Here is a 27,060-nt window from a genome sequence, read left to right on the forward strand (position 1 = left end):
CTCCCTTCCAGGAGAAGCTGGAGAACGAAAGGAGGTTGTAACCTTCTGCAGGTAGAAGCCTGCATACTGGTATAAGGCTGCACCAGTATAGAAATATTGTAAAAAGAAGTTTCTTATTAAAATAAGATAGAGACAAATTGCAGCAGGTGGTTTTCACCCACATTGGGTTTCCACTTTACATCATGGTGTTCATGTGTGCTTCTTGTGTGTGATGATTTGTTCTGTTTTACTGCACCCATTTACTGTTCATATGGTTAATAAAGTTTTGATGCACTAACTAAAGATCAACATTTAATGGATTAACTGAATCATAAGTTACTGGATATACGCTAGTTTCATTAGACAAAGTTGCGTGTACACGCAGGTTCCCTTAACTGAAGTAGCATATATGAATCTAAGTATGGAAATGAAAAAGTGTTTGATTTGATAATACCGATTCAAACCCCCCCCCCCTAGTGTTATTTCCAACACAATCTAGACATCAAATTCTTAATGCCAAAATGGATAGCTTTCTTTTAGATACTAGCTTTCTAGGTGTCATTCTGACAATACTATCTACACCAAGAAAGTGGGTAAGTCTCTTATCATTCTTGTTCTTTATGTTGATGATCTTATCCTTACTGGTAGTGATCCCAACCTTATAAACCATGTGAAGTCCAGCCTTAAAAAGCAGTTTGAAATGACAGACTTGGGACACCTGCATTATTTTCTTGATCTTCAAGTCTTGCAATCCAAGGAAGGTATTTCCCTTTCCCAGTCCAAGTATGTTTGTGATCTTCTATGCCACTTTCACATGGAAGATTATAAGTCAGCCCCTTCTCCCTTTCAGTCTGAAGCCAAACTTTCAGTCACTTGTACTTCCCCTGAAGTTTATGCTACCTTATACCGTCAGCTTGTAGGAAAACTTTTGTATCTGACCCATACTCGTCCTGACCTTTCCTTTGTTGTTGGCCTTATTGCTCAGTTTATGCAAAGCCCAGATGAAAGTCATTAGAAAGTAGCTAAAAGAATACTTCGTTATGTTCGAGGTAATCTTCAATTTGGGATTCATTACAGTGCAGAAGCATCTCCTCTGTTGGTTGGTTTCACTGTTCCAATTGGGCTAGTGACCCTAATGATTAGAAGACTACTGCAGGCTATGTCTTCACTCTTGGTTCTGGACCTATAACATGTAATTGCAAGAAACAAAGTGCCATTTCTCTTTCTTCAACAAAAGCAGAGTATTGTGGCGTCGTAGAAGCTAGTAAGGAATCCATGTGGCTTCGCAAGATCATGTCAGAGTTTGGCTTTCAGCAACAGCATCCAACTACACTTTGGTGTGATAATCAAAGTGTCATTCAACTGTGCAAAGATCCAGTCCAACATCAGTGCAACAAACACATTGAACTACACATGCACTTCATCAGAAAGCTCATTCATGACCATGTTCTTGAAGTGCAAAATTGTTCAACGAATTATCAAGTTGCAGACATCTTTATAAAGGCTCTCACAGAGGCAAAGTTTACTAAACTTCGGTTTATGGTTGGAGTTCAGGAAGTTGTCACTAAGGGGGGATAGGCTCTAATGCCTCCTTCCTTCTCTTATTGTGTCATATTTGTACATCCTTCAGTCCTATCCCAAGTTGTTCTTAAGGGGGGATGTTAGGATATTCTGACACATAGGAAATAGTGTAAAGTGTGTTTCTTTATTATGTACTTTTGTAACTTACAATCCGATAGTCACGATATGTTCTAGACATGAAGTGATCTGAAGGTTCATTCTCTCCTCGGTATTACCGATGCTTGATCCGTGGCTTAACACCTGATTGGTCCATGATCTCTATTTAAAAAGCATGGAGGGTCATTTGTAAGGTTACCATTCATGAGAGAAGCTTATGTAAATTTTCTTTTTTTTACATTAATAAATTCCCTGAAGTGGTCGCGTTGGCTTAGGCCGTGGGTTGTTTCCCTCTTTGAGGGTTTTAACCACGTCAAAAATATTGGTGTATTAATCTATGATCTGTTTGTGAGCAGTGTCCTTTGGTGTTCTATTTGAGAAACTTACCCTGTAAATCCCTACAAAGTATCCTCCAAGACCTTGTCACTTATCCTCTTCAAGTCAGACTTCAACGATGAAAGAAACTACTAGAAGAAGTTGGCCTAACTACAAGTAATCATGTCCGCATTCAACAATGAAAGAAACTGCTAGAAGAAGTCGGCCTAACTAGAAGTAATCATGTCAGCCTAAAGGACATGAGGAAAGGTGTATATATAAGTGACACTTGGCCTCTCTCAAAGCAAGAAACAAGACAAGCATCTCAACAGGAAGTGTGAAGAAGAGGTCAAGCAGAAGTACGAAGAAGAGGTGAAAAAGTAGTGCGAAGAAGAGGCTACAAAGCAAAGAGCGAAGATAGGATTCTTCTAGGCAAGTAAAAGAGGTTTCTTTTGGGGTCAACGAAGAAGAGTTTCTTCTAGGGCAGTGAAAAAGAGATTCTTCTGGGGCAGCAAAAAAGAGGTTTCTTCTGGGGCAGCGAAGGAAGGATTCTTATGGGTGACTGAGATAGAGATCCAAAGACCGAGTTTCTCTAGAGGAGACCAGTGAAATCCTAGAGACCGAGATTCTCTAGAGAAAGTCAAAAAAGAGTAGTGTGAAGAATAGAGACAGAGTTTCTCTAAAAGGAGCCTAGGAGAGTTGTTCAAGATAAAGAAGAAAGTCGAGAAAGGGAAGAGGTAGAGTATCAACGTTAGTGACAAGGTTCTTAGGAGGATACTAGAGTCAAGGGTCTTTGTTATAGTCTTGGTACTCATCAATTGAAGATCTAGAAGAAGAATTTTGAACGTGTTTTCCTCTCAAGAAGTGAAAGGTTTTGGCCCTGATTGTCAAGCCTACATATTGTGTCACTTGTCTTTTATTGTGCATATTGGTAATTGTCTTGATGAAAAGAACACACTAATAACATAACAAAGAAAAGACTATAAGCTAAGAAGTATAAGTATATCACAAGCAATTACCAAGCAGAGAAATTGTTTAACTATTCATGCCCTAGATTTCTCAAGGTATCAAAGCTTGGGTGCTAAAGACAAGAAGGGGCATTCAAAGAAGACATCAAGGAGTGATCGTAGCAGGTTCAAGGGCAACTAAGGTCAAGATCTTTAAAACCCTAGATCGAAGAAATCTACACTAGCAAGAATCTTAAAACTATCTTCAAGATATAAGGAAGACAAAATCATTCAATAAGGATCATGAATCAAGCTCTCCCTTATCAATCTCTCAAGAAGAAAATCATGTATAAACATCAAGATTGAGGAAGCAAGCATCAATCTCTCAATTAAGTCTATGATTATATCTAATAATAACAAAATGCCTTTTTGCAAGGAAAGCAATAAATTGGTTCGGGCTGCAAATTTTCCTTGCATGGAAGAAAAGGACCGACCTAAATCTTATTAAGAATGAGGTCATGGATCACATCAAGGGATCGATAACTCAGCCTCCAAAAGAAAATACTCAAGCACATGCTAGATTCATGAAGGGAGAAGTAAGAGCCCAGAGGATTCTTATAGAACCTATAAAAGACTCTAATCCCATATGTATCAAAGTTGGACACTGCAAAAGCTATATATGACAAATTGGTAGAGTTGTTTTCTGTAAGTACTGCAGAAGAAGTAATCTCATTAAGGCAAGATCTCTACAAACTGAAGATATCTAAGGAAGATAGAATAGCCTCATACTTTATGAGGATATCAGAAATTCGAGATCAACTACAAGGACTGGGAGAAGTCATGTCTGATAAAGAGATGACCACAGTGGTACTAAATGCACTACCGCAAGAATGGGGTAACTTCACTTCAAGTTTATATGGGAAGAAAAAGACTACTCCATTTCAAGATCTATGGTCACTCTGTAAGATCAAAGAAACAAGATTGAAGGCAAAAGTTGATGTTGGACCAAATGAGCCGAATCAAGCATATGCTACTATGGCAAAAAGAAAAGGGAAATTTGGAAAGTTTGGTCCTCTAAAGAAAAGGAAAAACATGGCTAAGGTAAGATGCTATGGATGTCAAGAACTTGGGCACTATAGAATGTTGATTTTTGTTAACATCAGATGTGCTCTAAGCCTCAAAATATCCAGGGAAGCTTGGACACATGTATTCCACAATACCCAGAAATCTTTTTGGCAAATTCCACCCTGAGACAGTTTTATTAAAATAATTAATTATTTTTAATGGGTGCCTAAGTCTAAACTTAGGAAATTAAAATAATTAAAGGGTAATAATCAAACTATGGGTGAAACTTCTAGAACAAGACGAGGATCAAGCCAAAATAATCTAAGCCATTAATTAAAATCTAATCTGGGTCGTTGGTTCTCAACTCAAGAATTATAAGAGGAGGCCTGATGGGCATTTGGAAAACACATCAAGTGAGAAATCAGAGATTGAATTTCTGAAGAGAGCAGCGCAGCAGTTGTCAGAGAGAAGTTCGAAGTGATTTCTTGCAGTGAGCGGCAGGGATAGTTCTGGTTGGAGATTTCTCGTGATTCGGGAATACTCAGTAGAGGACACAGAGAGAGATCTGGGAGAGGCAACGCAGAGGCTACGTTGGGTAGCGTAGGCTAATGCAAAGGCAATGCAGAGCCTTGAGGAGATTCGTATTTTTGTCGGAGAGGTCCATTTCTGAAGCCGAAAGTCGGGGTGTGAGATTAGGAGGACAGAATCAAAGTCTCAGAGGCAAATTGTTAATTTTAGGTATGTTTTATGCTTAGAGCAAATTACTTCAATTTTTCATATTAGCCTAATGACAATATTCAAATTAGCAATCACATCAGCATGATAGTAAAGTGCAAATAGAACATAAACATAAACAGTAGAAGACAAGCCAAGGCAAGAGGACACAAGATGTGGCACCAGCCACGGACAAACCCCAATGTGGGGAAACCCTTGATCAATTCTTCTTATATTCTTCAATAGTTCAGTAGAGAGAGAGAGATAGTACAAATATAAAAATCAAATATTGTATGAAAACAGTAGTAAGTCCATCATTCTAATAATGATGACTATTCTAGGATGCAGCACCGACACACTTCAAACACTCATGAAGAGTACTATAACATATCCTTTTTGGTTGATCATCAATGTTTTTGCAATGTACTTCTGATTGCTTGCTCCTGCAATTTTAGATAGGGCACAAGAAGAAGTCATGTAATCTTACATGCTATCAGACAACTCAACCCTTCAAGGGTAGCAGTCCACCTAGGAGAGTCTCTCCTAATCCACGTTGCCTCTTGAAGTCAATATACACAGCAGTGCTTTGGCTGGGGGTGTGGTCCCTTCGGGTGGCCTAACCTGACTTTCCGCATAGAAAAAAATAGAAATATATATGTAAAAAAAAATTATTATTTTTTGTAATGGTCAAAGGCCCAATGGCAGGATGGAGAACCTCCAAAAATCTTTGTTTGGCTAAAAGCCTCAATTCAACGACAACAAACTTGACGAAGAATTGATGACCAAAGGCCAAATTACTAGCTCTTTACAGCGGTTGAGCAATTAGAGGGTCGAATAGCTCTAATACCAATGTAATGAATAGAGTGTATACTTAGCGAAATATTTAGAATATCTGGAATATGTAAATATCCATAATAGGATAAGTAATATTATATAAAAGAATGTACAAGAGATATAATATGATATCGTTACAAATGAGGGCCCACTTATATACCTAGGCAAGTGCCCCTTCATGCCCCTCCATGAATGGGCATGTCCTTAGAGACATGTCTCTTCAATAACTAGTTATTATTTAATTATTTGTCAATGGTTCTCAGCTCGAGTGTTTGAGATGGTGGTTTTCCATCCCATCCACCCGGGTTCAAGTCTCCGGCAACATGGCCCGTCATAGTAAGTCTGAAAGGATAGTCGTCATGTTGGTGTCTAGGATCCCGACTCTAGTTTCTGGTGGTCTCCAGAGGTCTCAGTCCTAAGCTGAACTATGAGTTTCTGATATATGTGGCTTGCAAGATGTTGCATATATCATATATCTGGGGAGGATGGTTCCCCATATAAATAAAAATATAATTAAAACTATATATATATATATATATATATATATTATTTAATTAACCACTATTCTTATTTATACTATTTATATTATTATATTCATAATTATATACTAGTGTCTCGTTAAGAGCTTGCAGTATGTCAAACTATTTACCAAAAAATTGAAAAACTCTCACCAAAACCAATGTATGTTCAATCTAGAACACTAAACAATACATTCTCCATTTGCAATATTTTCCTTTGTATTAGGCTTCCTAAGAGCTCTCTAGTGCACCAAACAACATTGTCACTAATGAGTAATACCAATGATTGGATGACGAAGATATAACCATTTTAGTACTATAAGTCGATTCTCCATTTGATGCAAGTTAATCAATTAAAACTTTCAAGCCAAATTGCTCCCAATTGTTTCCAAATTTTTAACTTGTAACCAATTCCATTATATGCTTTTTAATCTAGTTTCAAGCAAAAAAGGTAGCATGAGAACTTGATTTAATGAACAAATTTATGTTGATTTTACTATAAGTTCATTAATTCCCTACAAGAACATCATTCAAATCTCTTCCAAATTGCAGCTCACAAAAAGGTTTTGCATTTTGTGAGTCCTATAGGTGAACATTGTAGGCCTTTTGAATTTATGTTGATTTAACTAGAAGTCAATTAATTACCCATGACAAAATCTTCCAAACTTCTTCCAAATTATAACTAACAAAAGAGTTTTTACATTTTGTGAGTCCTATAAATGAACATTGCGGGCCTTTTCAACCTACAAATGGGGTTTGCCCTATGCATGGCTTTGCATGTTCCAAAAATGAGGATTGCAAGGATTTTCGATTCTTACAATTGAAACTTGGAAGTGCTTTACAAGCTATAAGCTTATATTATTATATTCATAACTATATACAAGTGTCTTGTTAATAACTTGCAATATGTCAAAACTATTTACCAAAAAATCGAAAAACTCTCACCAAAACCAATGTATGTTCAATCTAGAACACTAAAACAAGACATTCTCCATTTGCAATTTTTTCCTTTGTATTAGGCTTCTTGAGAGCTCCCTAGTGCACCAAACAACATTGTCACTAATGAGTCATACCAATGATTGGATGAGGAAGATATAGCCATTTTAGTACTATAAGTCGATTCTCCCTTTGATGCAAGTTAATCAATTAAAACTTTCAAGCCAAATTGCTCCCAATTGTTTCCAAAATTTTAACTTGTAACCAATTCCATTATATGCTTTTTAATCTAGTTTCAAGCAAAAAAGGTAGTATAAGAACTTGATTTGATGAACAAATTTATGTTGATTTTCCTATAAGTTCATTAATTCCCTACATGAACATCATTCAAATCTCTTCCAAATTGCAGCTCACAAAAGGGTTTTCCATTTTGTGAGTCCTATAGGTGAACATTGTAGGCCTTTTGAATTTATGTTGATTTAACTAGAAGTCAATTAATTCCCTGAGATTGAATCTTCCAAACTTCTTCCAAATTGTAACCAACAAAAGAGTTTTACATTTTGTGAGTCCTACAAATGAACATTGTGTGCCTTTTCAACCTACAGATGAGATTTGCCCTGTCCATGGCTTTGCACGTCCCAAAAATGAGGATTGCAAGGATTTTCGATTCTTACAATTGAAACTTGGAAGTTCTTTACACGCTATAGGCCTCTTGGGTTCTACAAACTAGGGGATTTAGGTCTTTGCGAGTCCCACAAATGGATCGCTATGGGGTCTTTACAAGTCCCATTGCTAAAAGTTGTGGTTCCTTCAAATATATTTGGTCCATTGTGTCCTAAAATGAGAATTGCGAGTCCTTCAATCTTGCAACCCCCATTTCAGAAACCCAAATTAAATATTTGACAAAAAAACAAAAGGGTGGATTCAACATATCATAACTTTGACAATTTTCAAGAACTTACAATGTTTAATATAACAAAAAAATATCAGAATGTGCACTTTCTAACGGAACAAATTTTAGATTCGGATTTTACACCACTTAGGCGTTGTAACCCACCAAGAGTGGGGTACCCCTAGGAGAATTTTTCTCCTAATCATCTTCTTCTAACCAGCAGCCCCTGACAACCACCTTGTAGCCAATGTGATGTGCCATTTTATCTCCGCCACCTGCATCAGCCATATGTTTCCTCGCCCATTTGTCAAGAGCACATGTTAGAAGGTGGGAAATCCAATCCAAAAGGTATGTTATTCATTGTGCAATCGGGTGCTTATGCTTGTTTTTCATTTGGGCATTTGGCATGGATTATTGGGTGACTTGGAAAAAGGAAGGGTTTTGACCGTGGTTTTGTTCCCTCACCTTAAATGGGGGGTTAATCTTCAATCTTAGTCTAGTGGGACCTCCCCTAATGGTGCATGGATTTAGGAAGGGAACTACTTGGGAAATCTTGATTGAGATAGCGTGGTCCCATTTTCCCCATTCTGTACTTGTCACTTCCCTCCATACATTACGAGCCCTATACTCCACCTCCCACCTCTAGGTCCACATGACCATGGGTCCACTGGGTTCTAGCACACCCCCTCCCCTTATTCACATATCTGTGTCGAGCCTGGAAACTTTGCCCCAGGAGGTTGATGCAGCGAAAAGAAAAGTAAAAATCATATCATGGCCACAAGCAAGGAACAAAAGAAAGAAAATTAAAAAAATGCAAAAGATGGTCAGGACATTAACAATAGCATGTGGGAAAGAGCCAAGCATGAGCTCTACCCTTATCATTATGGTCGTCACCCGGTTCCTAGGACCAATGTTGCCTCGTCGCATCATAAAAGGAACCCTTGCATGTCCCAAACCCTGGTGGGCAATGAATCGCCCCACCACTAAGGGGGTGATCATTACTACACGCCATTCAAAGCATGCTCTCATTTCCTAGAGCTTCTGGCAGTAATACAAAGAAATATCAAGAAAAGGCAAAAGATAATCAGAGGAGTGGAGAAACAAAGGTCAAGGTAACTCATGCATCCACAATTGCTCCCTCCTTGCATTTCTATGCCCAGAGTGTGGAATTCCTCATCATTTTTATCCCTTTGACCATGGCATATGGCCCTGAGACCCCTTGTCCCCTCTGTTCCATCATTATTCACATGAAACCTATTGATTGAGGGATGTACCAGGGAGTTATCTTTCCCCTTAGGGGCTAAGAACACTTTTCTTCATTACATCATTTACAAAAGTCACAATTACATGTCATTATGAAGACCGAACCTAGTTACACTTTTCAACATAATATTTCCTTACAGCTATCTCATTGCATTTGTGTGAGCATTTGTGAGGAGTTTGTGAACAGTTGGAGTTGGTTTTTTTAGCAACATTGAGGAGGTTCTTGGGCGATCTTTGGAGTAGAATTAAGGAGTTGGTTTTTGGAGCAACATTTCCATTACGGAGTTGGTTTTTGGAGCATCATTGAGGAGGCCACAAGTATGTTTTTTTCACTTCTCAAATTTGCCCTTGTTTTCTTTTTTTTAAGATTTAGAAATTGAAATGAATAAATATTCTAGAAAAAATTGTGAGTTGTTTTTTTTTTCTTTTTCATTTTCAAACTTTTGCCCTTTCATTTCCAATTCCAATTATTAGAAAATGGCTCCTAGAGTGAAAGGCGTTGCTTGGGCATATGCTGAGATTATTGACAATCAAATGTATTGCAAATTTTGTCACTAAAAAATTATGGGAGGCGGAGGGGGCATTCACAAGCTGAAACAACACTTGGCTGGTATTAGAGGCCAAATTGTCCCATGCGTAGCACCACTAGAACAGATTGGGGAAATTAGAAAGAAGTTAATAGAAAATGTTGAGAAGTTTGAGGAAGACAAAGCTAGGCAAAAAGCAATAGAGGCTGAAATAGGGAGGAAGAGGAGTCTAAAACAAATGATGGCTGCCAGCCAAAATTTTGATTATGAGGGTTCTTCACGTGTCCCTTGTATTGATGCATCCAACCCCTTTCACTTTGTTCCCCTCTTTGGAGTCTATTCAAGAAAAAGGTAAGGGTAAAAAGAAGGGTGGTATCAAAAGTTATTTCTCACCCTCCTCTCCCTCTGATAGTGCACATGGTCCTCAAGCTAATCGAAGTCAAATCCAGTCTGCTTTAGATGACCATTGGAAGAAGGAATTGATAGAAATTGCCTGTGATTACATAGCTAAATGGTGGTATGATGTTGATATCCCCTTCAATGTTGCCCATTTATTGTATTATGAACTAATGTTTGATGCCATCATTGTTGTTGGTAAGGCTTCAAAGGCCCTACTATGCATGAATTAAGGGGATCTCTTTTGCATAAAGAGGTTATGTCCATTGAGGAATATTTCAAAGATTTCAAAAGCTCATGGGTGAAAACAAGATGCACCATCATGTTAAATGGATGGACTGATCAAAAGAACCATACCATCATAGATTTTCTTATCTTTTGCCCATAGGGAACCATGTTTCTAAAATCAGTTAATGCATCTGTTGGAAATGTAACTGGTTTCGGTCTTCATTATTGTGTTTTACTCATTTCAATAAGCATCTTATGTAACAAACAAAAGAAGAAAAGAAAAAGTTATTATTTTAAAGCATGGGTTTCATGCTCTTCATTGATGGTCTTCTAGGTAAAAGCATGTTATTCATGCTTCTAGGGTTTGTTAGGTCATAGGATATATTGTCATGAGTCAAGAGAGTCAACATCATGTTTATAAGACCCTTCCAGGCAAAATATATCTTGTGAAAGAATTTATTTTGAGTCTAGAAAATCTTGGAAACAAGAATTTATTTTGAGTCTAGAAAATCTTGGAAACCTCCAAAGTACAAGTCGGCCTGAAGAAGAGAATTCAACCCCTTGGAAAGGCTATATAAAGGAGCAATTCGACCTCATTTGGTACTCACTCATCAACAAGTTCGATCTATCAAGAAAAGGCTCAATCTAAGGCTAAAAGAAGCAAGGAAGGAGGAGCAAAGGTTTAGAAGGCAAGAAGGGAAAAACTTGCTTTTGGGCTCCATCTCTTTCACATGTGCGAAAAACTAGGGTTTTTGCAGCTCCAAAAGAGGCTAAAACTACAGGTCTGAATTGCAAAAAGATCAAGTTGCAACAACTAGTTGCTGGAAGAGCGTATCTTATTTTGACTTCGTTGACCTTGGAAGATATTGTATTGCTCAAAGGAAGGTCACTTGAATAATTGTTTCATTGGTGGATTAGGGTTTCTGCAGATCGAAGTTATTGGTCAAAGGTACAGGACAAACTTGGAGGATAAAATTACAGGGTCGAAGTTGCAGCTAGAAGTTGGTTGGTGCAAGATTGAATTGTGATAAAGTAAAGGGCTGACTTGGTAATTGGAGGAGGACTTGGTCTAAGGTTTGGGTCTTTTTTGCCTCATTTGAAGCAAATTCTATAAGAAGAGAAGAGTTTTTGGGTTTTCCCCTTGGAGGGGTTTAGCCCTCACTTGGAACCTAACTTCTATGTCCATTGTCTTTATTATTGCGCTCTTGATATTTGTTTGATGAAGAAGATCTAATAAAGAAACATAAGAAGAATAATAAAGTTCACAAGCAAGTATTAAGATTAAGGAAAATTGGAATTAATACAGGCCACATTGCATTTTCTAATAGCATCTGATAACGTTAAAGATGCACACTTGTTGTTTCAACATTTGGATGAGGTTGTTGAAAAGATGGGGGTGGCTAATGTTGTTTAGATCATCACAAATTATCTAACTATGTTCTTGTTGGGAAAATGTTAGCGGAAAAATACAAAACCATCTTTTGGACCCATGTGTTGCACATTGCATAGACCTCATGCTTGAGGATATTGGTAAAATATATTGGATCAAGAACACTCTAGAGCATGCCAAAAGCATAACAAAGTATATCTACAATCACTCGTGGATTTTGAACCTAATGAGGAATAACACGGGGGCAAGGATCTTGTTAGGCTTGCCATCACTAGAGTTTTTTTAGTAGAGCCTGCCATCACTAGAGTTGCAACTCACTTTTTGACATTGCAATTTATGCTTTCCCAACATAAAAACTTGCAGAAGATGTTTTCCAGTGATGAATGGAATGGGTGCCAATGGGCCCGCAAACAAGATGGCAAAGACATAAGAAAGAAAGTTAATGATGACACATTTGGAAAAAGGCAACAAAGATTGTGAAAACCGTTGAGCCGCTAGTTAAGTTGTCGCGGTTGGTGGATGAGGATAAATTGGCTATGGGTTTCATTTATGAGGCTATGGATCAGGCAAAGGAGCAAATAAAGGCAACATACAAGCATAGAATGGCTAAGTATGGGCCCATTTGGGAAATCATTGATCAAAGATGGAACAATCAACTCCATTGCCCTATACATGCAATTGGGTATTTCCTGAACCCCAAGTATCATTATAAAGCTCATCTAAGAGAAGATTTAACTCAGGAAGTGGAAGATGGATCGTATGAGTGCCTTGAGCGCATGGTCCCTAATGAGAGTGAGCAGCTGGAGATACACTGATAGATCACTTGTTTTAGTACTGCCACAGGTACCTTTGGCAAAAACCTAACAAGGATTGCAAGGGAAGCAGATGAGCCAGGTAAACAATTTCAATTTTTAAATTCTTATTTTGTTAAATTGTTTATAATTTAAAAGTTGGATATAATTTGTTGAACTAACTCATTATACAACTATGTCTTTTGCAGCAATCTGGTGGGAGGCATTTGCTAGCCAATGCCTCAATTGCAGAAGTTTGCAATCTACATTTCAACTCAAACTTGTAGTGCTTCTGGGTGTGAACACAATCGGTCTGTCTTTGAGAGGGATTCACACGAAGATAAATCGTTAGGAACAAAAACAAATAAATGATCTAGTCTTCATCCAATACAACCTCTGGCTAAGATGCAACCAATTGTTGAACAAAAGCCCTGATACAAATCCCATTGTGTTGGAAGATATTGATCAAACCCCAGATTGGGTAGTGGAGACTCAACCAACATAGTTTGACCTGGATGAGGATATTGATGTTGATGTTGATGTTGATTTGGAATTGGATGCATTAGGTATTGTTCGGTTAGATGCAGATCCACTAGTACCAACCCCAAGTCCTCCAACTGCAGGCACTTCCTCTACTCAACCACAACACAGGCACATAGCTCGTTTATCTCAACGTGCAGCTAGTGCTAGTGCTACTACTACAATTGCAGTTGGAGATCTTGACGAACAGGAGGAGGAGCCATGGGTTTCCTCGTCTAACTCTGATTCAAATTATGAGTCAGATGATGTTGCCATGTCTAGTAGTAATGACTCGTGATCACTAGATAGTATTATGTATACTAGTGACTTGTAGTCCTACAATTGTATTGTTTTGTTGTAGAGGCCATTTAGAGCCTCCTTGGTTATGTGTTTTTGTTCTGATTTCTATATATTACATGTATTGGACAATGCACTACGTGCCATTTTGATATAATAGATATATCATGAGCATACTTTGATCATACGTTGTCTTCTCTCTATTATTCTCATGGTTTGAGTTTCGAAACGTGAATAAAAATCTTAAAAATATGTTTTTTCATTAAAAAATAAATATTTAATGTACTTTTTACAAAGACCGAGTCATTGGAATCAACTAGTCCAACTCAATACCAAGTCGGAGTTGACCCTCGATCAATTCCGAGTCCAACTTCTAAAACATTGATTTTTACCAACCCTCTTATGCACCTTTTTCTTCATTGATTTTTTTCTTGTGTAACTTAGGTTGCAAGCTTTCATTTACGAATCATTTACCCCTTAAAGATGAAACAGTGTATTGTTCATTGGGGTAGGGATACTCAAAGTTCTTTTCATTTTGATTTCTAATGCATTCGCTGGGAACTAGGTGAGAGCTAACAAAGGGGTAGAGCTCAGGGTAGGCATTTGTCCACGCACTTTATTATATCCTAGCCATTATTTTGCATTTTAACATCATGGTTCATGCTCTTTCCTTTCTTTTTGTTGCATCAACCTCTTAGGGTAAAGTTTTCGTGCCCTTATTCGACAATGAGAAAAACAGGGAACCAACACTAGTGATAGATAGCAATCAATGCAAAGATGGGATGTGGATATTGGGGGCAGATGGAACGTGTTAAGTATGGATTACCATGGACACGTAACATAAATCAGTGCCTCCTATATGTGTCCTTCTTAGACAATGGAAAGAAAGGCTTCAAGGAAGGTCAAACTAGACTAGGGGGAAGGGATAACCACCAAGGTGAAACATAGGAACAAGAACACAACCAAAAGTGGTCTATCGTCCAATTGAACCTACGATCCATACTAGAATGCCCTTAAACATTAAATGTAAGCACTTGACAAAAAATGGTTGGGGTACCTTGCAATAGATGGCCACCTTCATTTGCATAGTAAGCTAGATGAAATAAAGCACTGACTGGAGCATGGATGGAAGGCCTTTGAGGCTAGCTATATGTAGATCATCATAGGGTTGTCGGTTAGCAACCTAAACAAATAAGAGAAAACTTTTCTCCTAGGCGGTTACCCACTAGGGTGGGTAACATTTGACTCCAACTTGGGGGCATGTGCTCACCGTAGAACACATGATCCATGTGCTCAAACAAAAAGTGCATAAGAATCACAATAATCCCCAGTGCTCACAGACCCATCATTTGTATCACTCTAAAGAAACTATTAGAAATAAAAGGGAAGGCTGCTAATTGTCACCCTGTGATATGGGAAAGTCGTAATTTCAACTAAAATGTGAAAAGATAATAAAATTATGTAATTATGTAAGAAAATTAGCATGAAGAAAGCAAGGAAGGAGGCAAATCAAGAATGCAAGGCACACAATCCAACCTGTTGATTTTATAGTGCAATTAAAACAAGCACAATTTTTTTTAGATCATTACTTCCAATGATACAATTACTTCTTTAGCACATTCCAAATCATAAAGCAATTACACTTCAAAAAAATTCAACCATAAATACAGTAGGGCAGTAGAGATCATAATAAAACAATGATGCACAAGAGACACAAAAATTTATCCTGAGAAAACCCAAACCAGGGAAAAACCCAGCAAATCTTTTCTTAGGAGAAATTGTCCAATTCAATCAAAATGTACATCTGATTTTCAGTGAAAATATCATCCCATTGACCATACTATATTCTAAGTCAAACCAAGTCAAAAGAGAGAGAAAATCAAACTTTTGCTCACAAGTCAAATCTGGTCAAAGAGGCTGAAATTCGACCTTCCACTGCTCCTGGCCAAATTTTGGTCATGCCGCTCCACATAAAGATTCAACCAAACTGCCCAGTTTGACCTGTGGTCAAAGCTAGTCAAAACAAAAAAGTCAATGCCAAAATTTATGTCCAAAAAATAGATCAACCTTCAGTCAAAGATGCCAAAATATTCGCTCCAATAAACCAGTCAAAGATTCGGTCTATGCAACCTAGAAAACTGGCCAAAGTCGACGATGTACAAACAAATGAAAAAATTGGTCAAACTTCATTGGTCAAAGTGTCTTCCTCCTTTGCGTGTGTGAACAGAAACCTTCTTAAGCAAATCCGAAAATGGTGATGATATATCAAAATGAGGAGATCAAAATGTCAATTTATATCTGTCTTATCATGTGGATTTTGAGCAGGTGTCAAACCCCTTCTAGAGGTGGGGCCGACATGAACTACAAAGTGATATTTTATTTCTTTTTTACTTTGTTGACTTAAATTGATCGTAGCTACATAATTTCAACACTGCCTACTCTAAACTATCTAAACTAAAGAATCAAGTTCCAATATACAATGCAAGAAGCTTACCATTTAATGTTAAGTGAAACTTAACACAATCAAGGTTGGCCAAATAAAAATAATCAAAGCCAACTTTTCCATTAATCTTATAAATGAAAGGGTCGTCCCCTACCAACAAAAGGTCTCCAATTTGAAAACTATATGACATGTGATCAAGTTTCCTTTTGACCATATACCTTTTCTTTTTGGTCTTTTGCTCATAGGGATTTGATTTGAAAGAGGGTTAAGAGTCTAATTGGCATATACTTTTCCAACTTCCTCATTCACTTTTTCTTTGAGATTCTCTAACTTCCTAAAGGCTTGGGGTTCAAAATGATGCTTCCAAGTCTCTTCTTTCCATGGGATCAGTGATGTCTTCTGATGAAAAGGAAGAGGACTTTAAGATTTCAATACGCCCTACCTTATTATCCTCTTTTTCACCTTTGAAGGGGTTAGTTGGAGTTGGTTCAAGCTTTCTATGGTATGCACCCCTCTTGGGCACTATTTCCAAATGATGCAATATTTTATTTGTTTTTTTGAGAGGTTGTGCACTTCTTTAGGTTTAAGGTGCATTTTGTTAGGTTGGTTGGACATCTTTATGACATGGCATATGGAAGAATGTGTTATTAACAAGTTCTAACGACCTTGGCATATTCTCCTAGGGCACACTTCACCAAAGAGCATTTTATTATTTGTGTGTGGTTGAGGTAGTTACAAGGCATAGTTTTCAAGGGTGCACCTCTCCTAAATGCTCTCTCATCTTTATTACATGGATATTCAACAAAAATTGTCATCATTCGACTTTCATTGGAGAACACCCTCACCTCTTCGACTTGGCATTATATATTATTTTATTGAAGGTGGTTATGGAGGAGTTTTATGGAGGGACATGTGGCATACTTGGAGGGCCACATGTGTGGATTTTGCATGCATTTAATTGGTCCCATTATTGTTTGAGAGAGAGAGAGAGAGCACTCCATTTACTTGGGATCTTGCACATTCATCCATGGAGTTGATTGCCTTAGGAGCCTTAGGAGCATCTTGTGGACTTCTTGCTATTTTTGGAGGAGGTTGTGTTGATGTTTGTAGCTCGGCCAATTACTTTTGCACAGGCCTAAGTGTCTAGTCATGCAAAAGTCAGAGTCTCTCCTTAGACCCTTGCTCTATTGTAAGTAAGTTGTTTTTGTAACTTAGCCTAAGTTAGACTTAGTAAAAGCACACAAGTATTATGTTAGCTTATTGAGCTAAAGAGGTAAATATGGAACGAGCAAATGGAGTACGCAAGCAATGCTAGGGTTTTTCCTACCTCCACATTTGTCCCGGGCACCGTTGTCGATCCAGAGGTTGCAAAATTGCTCAAATGCCTAGTGTGGAGTGAAGGCGAAGACTCTTGGATCCTCTCAGACATCAAACAATGCAATGACAGTCTTTTTTATCCATGTGGAAGAAGAGTGATGGGGGAATCACGAAATTGTTTTGATTCAAATCACAAGCATCATACAAATATAACATGCCATTGGTTCCTCCATAATCCAAAAGATAATGAATGGTTTTTCCTAACATGTATTGTGGATGGCAGCGAAGTCTATCAAGGTTGGTGAGGTTGAGTTAGATTTTCAGGGTCGTTTTTCATATCCCTGCATCCACCAAAATGGGGATTCCCTGCTTACATAATTTTATGGGATCTGTTAGTTGTTACAGCAAGGTGGCCCCCTTAGAGTGAATGCTTTCTGTCAGGGTCTTATTATATCCGATAAAGGTGTTTTTGTAATCGATGTAGTTTCCCACAGCCTTTCTTCCCTCAAATCAAAGGATCTCAAAAAGACAAACCGGATCTGAAGGAGGGATTTCAAATCTTGTTAAAACCCTAAATGGGAACACGATCCTTTTTTAGGTTTTTGGAATTGACTGTGTTGTGGATGTAAAACTATAGAAAAAGCATCAAACCAATATTCCTGCGTCGTTGAAAACTTGAAACGCCTATTATTACATGAAGGGAAGCAGTTAATGGATTTTTCTTTGTTGCACAGCTATGGTGTTTCAAGGAACTACGTGATTGTCATGGTTGTGAGGATCTGTGGTGGAGCTACGGGTACTAGAAAACCAGAGGCCTCAGCATCTTATAAGGAAGTTGGTGGATCCAGAAACCCCATGGGTGAATCTTCAGGCTTCAAAAACCCTAGCAAATTAGTCTCATTCAAGGATGTGGTGAAAGGGAAGGCTTCCATTGCTGTAGACTAGATCCAAAATATGCCACAACCCTACATTGTTGAACAAATGGAACAAGCTCTAGCCATGGAAGTTAAAAACACAAAGTTACTCGCTTTTTCCCGATCTTCAATCCAAGGCTATAATCTGTAGGTTTAATGGATTTTGGCCGAGATCTAAAGATTTACATCAGTGGGTTTTTTCTTCTTGGACACCCAACTATGACATATACTTATGTTCCAAAGGCTTCTTCATAGTTCAATTTGATACACAAAAAGATCTAGAGAACATCCTAAATGAGGGGCCATGGTTTTGGGGCGAGGCAGGGCTCTTCATTACCCCATGGTTCCCAAATTTTAATGCCACAAGCATGTTGGTCACAACAATGTCGGTTTGGGTGAGATTACCAAATCTCTCTCTTCCTTTTTGGCACCATCAAGTCCTTGAAGATATTGGAAATACTCTAGGTAAATTCAAAAACATGGACCTTGAAAAACCAGAAAAAGGTAACTTTAGTTTTGTCAGAATTTGTGTAAAGATAGACCTCAGTAAAGGTCTACCTGATCGCATCTATCTAAAACATAAAATAATTTAGTGGACTCAAGTTTTAGATTATGAGAACACAACATTTAGATGTCAAATCATAAATGTGTTTTGAAACGGGACACTTGCATAACACTTGCCCGCGGGTGAAGAAGAACCCAAAAAAAAAGAAAAAGAGGTAGGCACATAAGCCTAAGGGATGGAAAATATCTGACCCTTTCCTTTCTAAAGAAGATGAAGAAGAAGTGAACATGGGAATACGATCCAAAAAAATAAGCATAGGTGCAATAGGGTACACCCATGCCGAGGGAGGTGCGTGGACCAATCAAGAACCACGACCCACGTGTAGAGGAGTATTGAATTGGTAGAGAATAAAGCAACAGAGCAAAAGAAAGAGGAAACACTCAATGAAATAGACATGGGGGGTACAAAGAGAATTCATATATCTCATAGCTTTGTCTCGATAAAGAAGTCCATTAGATGGAAATGAAATGGCAATAGTAACATTTGAACCCAACAATGGGGTGTGGAAAAAGTTTTAGAGAAACCAACAAAAAAAAAAGAGGAAAAAGGGGGCAAGTTGGCCGATTTTTATCACACTTAACCCCAATACAATTTATCTAATTTTTTATCGTTTTTTTAATTGCTCGTCAGCCAAAAGGCTAACATGATCGAATGCTTAAGAGCATCTATAGAATGTAATTTTGTTCCTTGTTTTCAGGATGAATAAAATTACGATATTTTCTTCAAAAAAAAAATAATAATAAATAAACTGATTGAACTAAAGTAAACATAGGAAAAGTAAAGTAAATTACTTTAATGATCATGTTTTAATATCAACCCTTGATTTCAAGTGAGGCAAGATTTAATCTCAACAATCAATCACTTTGGCAATTAGGGTTAGGGGTTTAGCTCAATGTAAACTTATAAAAGCAAGGCTAGGGAGAAGAAGAAGATACAATACAACAACACAAGATTGAGAGAGGCATCTCATTGAAGAGCATGATACTCTAGTGTGATGGTTCCAAGGAAGGGGCAGCAAAGAGATCCAGATCAACCAAAAAAGGTTTGATCAACTAGATCAAATCCAGTGTTGTATGTAATTCCTCAGTTGGGCCATTTTCCCAGGAAAGAAGCCCAAAGAAGTTCAAAACTATGTGACTTTTGTGATTGAGATTAGTAAATTTGCTTTCCGCTAAATTTATGTTGTTAATACCCTAGCTAATGCTTTTATTCAGTAGAAGTAAATTTGCTTCGAACTAATTGTTGGTTTCCTAGGGTAAGAAAAATTAACATGGTACCAAAGTCAAAACTTCGAGGGATAAATCTTTGAATCACACAAAGCACCAAGTTTGTACAGGACTCGTAGGGGCCAAGTTCAACTAGTGATCTTGTACAAAGGTCGTACATAATTACAGTAGAAGAGAAAACTTTCAGGGCCATACAAGTGGGGCTGAAGGCTAAATAAAATAGAGCGCTAACAGGCCCAATTGGGCTCGCGTTGAAGACAAAGAAAAAGGGGAGGTTTGTATGCAAGAAAGGTCATATGGTGCATATGACGCCAACTGTTGAAATAAATATATAAACTTTGTTAATGGCCAACAGCTAAGCTGTCAGCAGTTGTCGACGATGTCAAAGGAAATTCATTGCATGAGGAAAGGCAACCCATGACTGAAAAGCTCAGTCATGTGTAGATTTTGCAGTCGCCATAACAAACCAATAGCAACTGAGTCAAGCAACGAGGGTATTGACAAAACACGACATGGGCAGCTCAGGGCTATGACAGGAGGTCGCGATGTGGATTCAATGAAGGCCGACAAGCCATGCACAAATGGAACCACAAACAAGGGTTGGTCGTAGCCACTGACAACAGTAGAAATAAGTTGGTGAGGAGCACTCAACCAACAAGGGACACGGGCAATCGTGCAAGTGGAGAAGGTTGCAAGGGCAAGTGGGCCACCGAACCACTGCTAGAAAAAATTGTTGACAAGAGACTAGGTGCAAACGGGGGGGCAATTTTCAACCAACAAGTTAGGGATTGCAAGTGTTCAAGTGATCCACTGCGAGTAGGAACAACAAACCAAGGACACGAGCCGTTGTAACTTGTGGAGGGATAGAGCCGCCAAGAACCATTGTTTGTACAACCAGCCATTGCATGAGTGGTGAAGGTCGCGGGGATAACAAGAGGCAACACACCATCAGCAATAAAGCACTAGGCTACAACTCACTGCAGTGGGTTGCCCACGGGACAACAACTGCCAAGGATCCAACCACATGCCCACAACATGCAGGTTGCAGGCTGCAGAAGCAAGTATCCACAAGTATGAGGATTTGAGACAACTGACAAAGCAGTGTTGTGTGCAGTGGTTGGTTGTAGAACTTGTTGGGGACTAGTCAGGCTAGTCATAGGCTAAGAGGTAACGGAAACAACAACAGTAAGTGTGCAAACAAGTGTGGGGGTGTGGTTGTACAATTCGTATAGTGCCACATAGCAACCCAAGGACACGTACAAAAGTTGCATAGCGTGTATGGGAGTTACAGCAGTAGCAAATTTGGGTGCCCAAAGGACCTAGCATAAAATTCTTCAAAAAATATTCAACGAGATTTGGCAAAATGACTGTAGTAGCTCTTCGGTACGAAGATAGATAAGACGGAGCGTCAAACTTCCTAGCTTGGAAGGCTAGGGTCACCTTGGTACTCAAGGAAAACGATCTCTGAGAGATTGTTGAGACAGAGATCCCAGAGCCATCAGATCCTCAACAAAAGGTCTTCCTATCAAAGAAGGAGATAAAGGTGCGGAGGGTACTCATGGGTGCCATGAAGGATCAATTGGTCCCTCACTTAACCAAGAAGCAGACATCCAAGGAGATGTTTGAAGCCTTGGTAGGATTATACCAGAGCAAGACAATAAATAGAAAGATGATATTGAACGATATGCTTTGGATTATGTAGCTGACCAAGTATAAGTTCTAACTCAGTGATGAGTTATCTAATGAGGATTGTGCATATTCATGATCAGCTTGCAACCATGAGAGAAAATTTAGAAGACTCTGAATTAGTGAATGTGGAGTTGAATAGATTCTCAAAGGCATGGGATATGCATTCATCAGAGGAGTATGTGCTCGAGGTAAACTACCCACATTTGATAGGCTCAGGAATGACTGCATACAAGAAAAAATCAGGTTATAGGCAACAGGTAAAATCAACAAACAGGAAGATGATGAGACCCTATATCTAATAGCAAAGGGAAAAGGAAAGAGTTCAAGCAACAGTGAGAAGTCAGCCTCACAGTTGAAGAAGAAGGACTTGACTAAAGTCAAGTGTTTCCCCTATCATAAGATGGGACACTATGCTTGACAATGTCTAGAGAGGAAGAAAGGGGGAAAGGGCACACGGCCAACTACAGTTTTGTCAGTAGAAGCTCAGAAGGAGTTTGCCAGGAAGTTCAAGATGGAATTCATGCTTGTTTCGTACCTTACTATAGGCACCTTACCAATGGGTGTGTGGACGCTAGATAGCAAAGCCACAAGGTATATGACAAGAGCATGGAATCAGTTTAGCAGCCTAGTCGAGTGGCATTGGAACAATGATATTACAACTTGAATCAGAAGGCAAGATGGAAGTGAAGGACGTGTCATAGATGTTGAAACTAGGGTGGATTTTACTCGTAGTCTCCACGATGGAGAAGGAAGAGTTTTGTGTTGCTTTCCAAGATGGGAAGGTGATGATCAGACCCAACAGATCTAGCTCTAATGAGGGGCATGTCATACGAGTTAGAGAGAGAAACATGTATAGGTTGAAGGGCCAACCTATTCAAGCGAAGGCACAACGCAGAGTTGTGACAGAGAACAAGGAGCAAGTAGCTCGAAAGGTTGAGCAGCTCAGAGGGAGTCAACCGTCATATTCAAGAGGGGAGGAGCAGTCGACAGATTCCTCCCAATTTGTCATGAAGGTCTCTTGGTATGAGATGACCTTACAAGATGTTCAAGAGCAGGAGGCCTCTAAGAAACAGGCCAAAGATAGCAAGATTTCCAGGATGTTTCCAGACTAGATGACAATGAAGGCTTCTAGTTCAAAGGGAGCAACCAAGGAAACAAATGCAATTCCAAGACCAAAGTCAATTCCAGGTTGCAGAAGTAGCTCCCTCGCTAAGAGGGAGTATTGATGTTTGTAGCTCAGGCAAGTGCTTCTGCACAGGGATAAATGTTTACGCATGCAGAAGTCGCCCACATTCTCCTTAGATACTTGCTCTAATGTGCATAAGTTGTTTTTGTAACTTAGCTTAAGTTAGACTTAGAAAAAGCGCATAGGTATTATGTTGGCTGATTGGGCTAAAGTAAATTACTTTAGTGATTATGCTTTATGTTGAGAAATCTAGGGCAACTAGATTAGGGTGATTTCTCTTTCTTTGATAATTGCTTGTGATGTGTTTTAATTAACTTGATGAGCTTCTTCTGTCACTTGTTTTATTATTATTGTTCTTGATCATCAAACAGCTATCAAACAATGAAGAATAATGAGACAAGAAGACACAACATATAGGCTATAAGCAAGGGCCAAAACATCTCCTCTTGAGAGGAAAACCCACAAGAACTCTTCTCTTCTTATAGAACTTCAAATGACGAATTCCAAGACCTATGACCCTTGACCAAGACTCCTCCAAGACCAAGTCAAACTTCTCCTCTTCTTGCAAAGTCAAACCACATCAACCTTGCCTTGTAGCAACTGCAATTTCTCCTTCAACCTAGACTTCAAACCTGCAACTTCGACCTGCAATTCGCAGCCCCTGTTGCAGAAACCCTAGATGGCACGTATGAAATTTTTATGGTGATTTTTCCCTCCTCTCTCTTCGCTTGAGATGACTTATTCTTCTTAGAAATTCAGCTTGCAAAGGAAACTTCTTTTAATCCAAAATTCAGCTCTTAATGATGACTGCAATCTGAACTTGCTACAACTCCAAAGTGCCCTAGTTCTCCTTCGCATCTGTGAGAATGATGATCAAAAAACAGTTCCAAAAACTCAGATTCTTCTTCCTTGGAATCTTCTCCTCCTTCATTGGTTCTAGGTCTCCTTAGCTTCACTTAATTGAACTTCTTGTGAGCTTCATGGATGACCTCAAATGTGGTTGACTTCCCTCTTATATATAGGCTTCTATAAAGCCTTATTAGGCTGACATGCCATATCAAGGAGGTTGACTTCACTGTTTGATAGGCCGACTTGTTGCTTGCACATTGACAAGGTCTTGGAGGGTCTTTAACTCTAATTTTTACTCAAATAAATTTTCTTTACAATATACAACATGCCCAAAAGGGTCTTCCATACATGACAATAACTCTATTGACTTGTTGACTTAATGACAAGCCCTAGAAGCACTCAATGGGTGCTTAACCTATAAAAATAACCTTGAGCATGAAACCCATGCATCAAGAATGACAATTCTTAATGGAAAACAAGAAAGGCGGAGAGGGACATGCCTTTTCATTCATTAATTAAAAGAGTAATGAAGAGGACAGTTCAGATGAGAGTGACGATGCAGAAAACAGTTTACTCAAGGAGGTGAAGGTTGATTTAATTGTTGTATCCAGGAATGCTTTTGGTTTTAAAAATCCCAATGGCTTGTTCAGTGGCATTTCTATATTTGTTGATGGCTTCAACATACCTTTGAATCAGGAGCTACGTAATTATATGATAGAATATGGAGGAGGATTTGAGAATTACTTTTCCAGAGATTGGGTTACACACATTATTTGTAGCAATCTTCCTGACAGCAAGATAAAAAATTTAAGGTCTTTCAGCAGGGGACTATCGGTTGTGAAACCACAATGGATAGTTGATAGTATTGCTGCCAACAAAATTTTACCTATGGCAACCTACCAGCTTGAACGTCTTGCAAATGACTATCCACAACAGCAAAGGCTTTCTATCTTTTTACTGTCAAGTCTAATCCTCTCCCTGATGGCGACATGGGGATGGAAAACATGTCTGCTTCCATATCCTGCAATCAAGAGTCCTCGTTGAATGGGCCTAAAGAAATGGTTGAAAGAAAAAAGAATTATGACTGCATGCCACAGGCACAGTTTTTTCAAGAAAACTCAAGTGCATTATATGGTGCACAAGAGATGCATGCTCGTGAAGAAAATTGCATTGAAGAAAGTTCCCAAATGTTAAATAGTGCACACCAAAAGCCTTGTTCATTGAATTTGGAGGAGTGCCATCTAACTGATCACGATGCCATATTTTGAAGCTGGAGTACCAATAATTCACTAAACAAGGCCTGCAAGGAAATATAACAACCATGGCCCTCAAGAAGTAATCATACCTCACATTCACCGATGGAAGATGGCAATATTGTTGAAAAAATATTCAAGAATTCAAGGTTGCACTTCATAGGCACCTGGAAGAATAGGTATCGTAAATGATTTGTAAGAAAATCATTTGGGGACATACCCCAATGTTCTGGAGTTGATACCACATTTGTTCCTGGTAGTCGTGTTATTGTCCACATTGATATGGATTGCTTCTTTGTATCAGTTGTGACCAAGAATCATCCGGAACTAGATGGGAAACCTGTAGTTGTATGCCACTCTGGTAATCCTGAAATCTCTTCTGTGAACTATCCTGTTCGGGGCTATGGCATCAGGGCAGGAATATTCATTAGGGATGCAAAGGCTTTGTGCCCACATCTTGTTATTCTTCCTTACGATTTTGGAGCATATGAAGAGGTTGTTGATCAATTCTTGTGAAGCCTAGAAATCCTACCTTTTAGGAAAGCCCCACTTGAGTTGGAGAAGAGCCAATCTAAAGAGAGAGAAAGAGGTACCGAGATGACAGTGGTTAACCTTCCTCGTATGAACAAACTAGTTCTTTGATGCTTGGAATTTTAAACCATATGGGGATGCTAGATTTTGTTGTAATAGTGCGTGATAGGTTTCAATTTTTCAAGGAACTAATGTAAACATTCTGTAGGTTTCAAGGACCTGAGATAATGACATCCTAAAAACTCCAATAAATCGTAATTTATCAGCACCTACGAATTAAATGTTCTCTTGCAGAGTGCAATGTAGCTGCTTGCAGCTTTGAAATATAAGAACTGTACCATTTGATGAACCCCAGAATCATCCCTTTTTGCTCATCTTTTCCTATCAATCTTGCCTCTTATGACTGCTCAACATTGGAATGCTTGAAGTTACTTAAGTCCTTGATTTAAATGTGTTATTCATTATGCCGCAGTAAGAAATTGTTAGAACGTATTTACCATTGTGGGTCTAGGTTATGATGCTCAAGAATTAGCATTTTCTCCATACAAAAACACTATAAAGGAAATGGGAACCCTTCACAAGATAACCTCACTAATATTATGCTGCAGAATCTTTCAACCCTAGCAGGACAAGAAGCATTTTCAAGAATTATGGAACCCATTTCATGGCACTATCTAATATGATGTGAAGTGGCTCATGAAGCAGCCAAAATAGTTAAACTGGAGTTCGAAGCTCCATGACTCATGAACAAGTGAGAGTGACTTCTACTTGAGAGAACATTTTTCATATTCTTAGGTACTAGTTGGGTTAAGTCTCAGGACCCCTCTTGGATTCATTACAGGGAATACAAGGACTCCCCTGTATTTAACTAGATCACATTGCTCAAATAAACTTATTTTCTCTTCCTGATCAGATTCTGACAAAGGAATTCAGGCCATCAAACCGTTCTGTAATTTCAGTTTTTTTATTCATGGTAACTCTGTTATAACAGTAGTGCTAATTTAGAGTTCATCCAAGTATTCATCAGTCTCCTTTAAAGGGACACTTAAAGGAGGTAACTGATGAATTCCTTTGCTTACAGCAGTGTTAGTATGATTTTGTTGTTAGCAATATAGCTTCCTTGTATTTCTTCATTTTGATTACTTATAACCATAATCATTAGCACTGTCCAATTTCAGCGATTGAATGAACAGGCAGTAGTTCAGATAAGTTAGCCTTGCTGTGTTTTCTGCTAATTCAATGAAATTATTAATATTAATCTCTTAGACATAAATGGTTACCTGTTTCACAATTGCATCATAGATTAAGAGCCTCAAGAACTCTTCGACATCATACATATCAATATCCTTATGCTTTGCATATCCAGTGCGCAGTGCCTCTGAAATTTGTATGATCCCAGATTGAAATTAAAATGAGCTATGGGATTCAGCAGTATATTGTTATAATTCTGTAGCTTGTCCACTTTGTTAAAAAATGAACTCCGCAATGAGATCTTAATAATAACTATTGTCAAAACTATAGATTAAAAGTGCATGCAAGCTATAGTTTCTAGGGTTGGACTTTGGTACAGCAAAAGTAAAAATGTCCTTATGAGCGGTTGTCAGTTAATATGATCTATCAAGCCCACTAGAAAGAACTTGAAAGATGAATGCTTTAAACTGGAAAATAAAAATGATTACATTTCTCTTATTCAATGTAGATAATAAAAAAATCGAAAATTCAAAAAAAATAAACTATGCATCAACAATATTCAGAATTAAACAACAGAATGCGTGTGAGACCTTGAAGTCTACCACATC

The 27,060-nt window shown here is 38.4% G+C and overlaps 1 protein-coding gene across 2 annotated transcripts in view; it reads right to left on the minus strand.

Moving 5' to 3' along the window:
- The window catches only part of LOC149247635 (bifunctional nuclease 2-like), a 96,394-nt gene that overhangs the window by 65,211 nt on the left and 4,123 nt on the right, over positions 1–27,060 (minus strand). The window lies entirely within an intron of this gene.

The sequence above is a fragment of the Pinus tabuliformis genome, chromosome 7 (genome assembly GCF_031772625.1).
Source record: "Pinus tabuliformis cultivar Carrire ecotype Pingquan chromosome 7, CPIR1, whole genome shotgun sequence".
NCBI classification, from domain to species: domain Eukaryota; kingdom Viridiplantae; phylum Streptophyta; class Pinopsida; order Pinales; family Pinaceae; genus Pinus; species Pinus tabuliformis.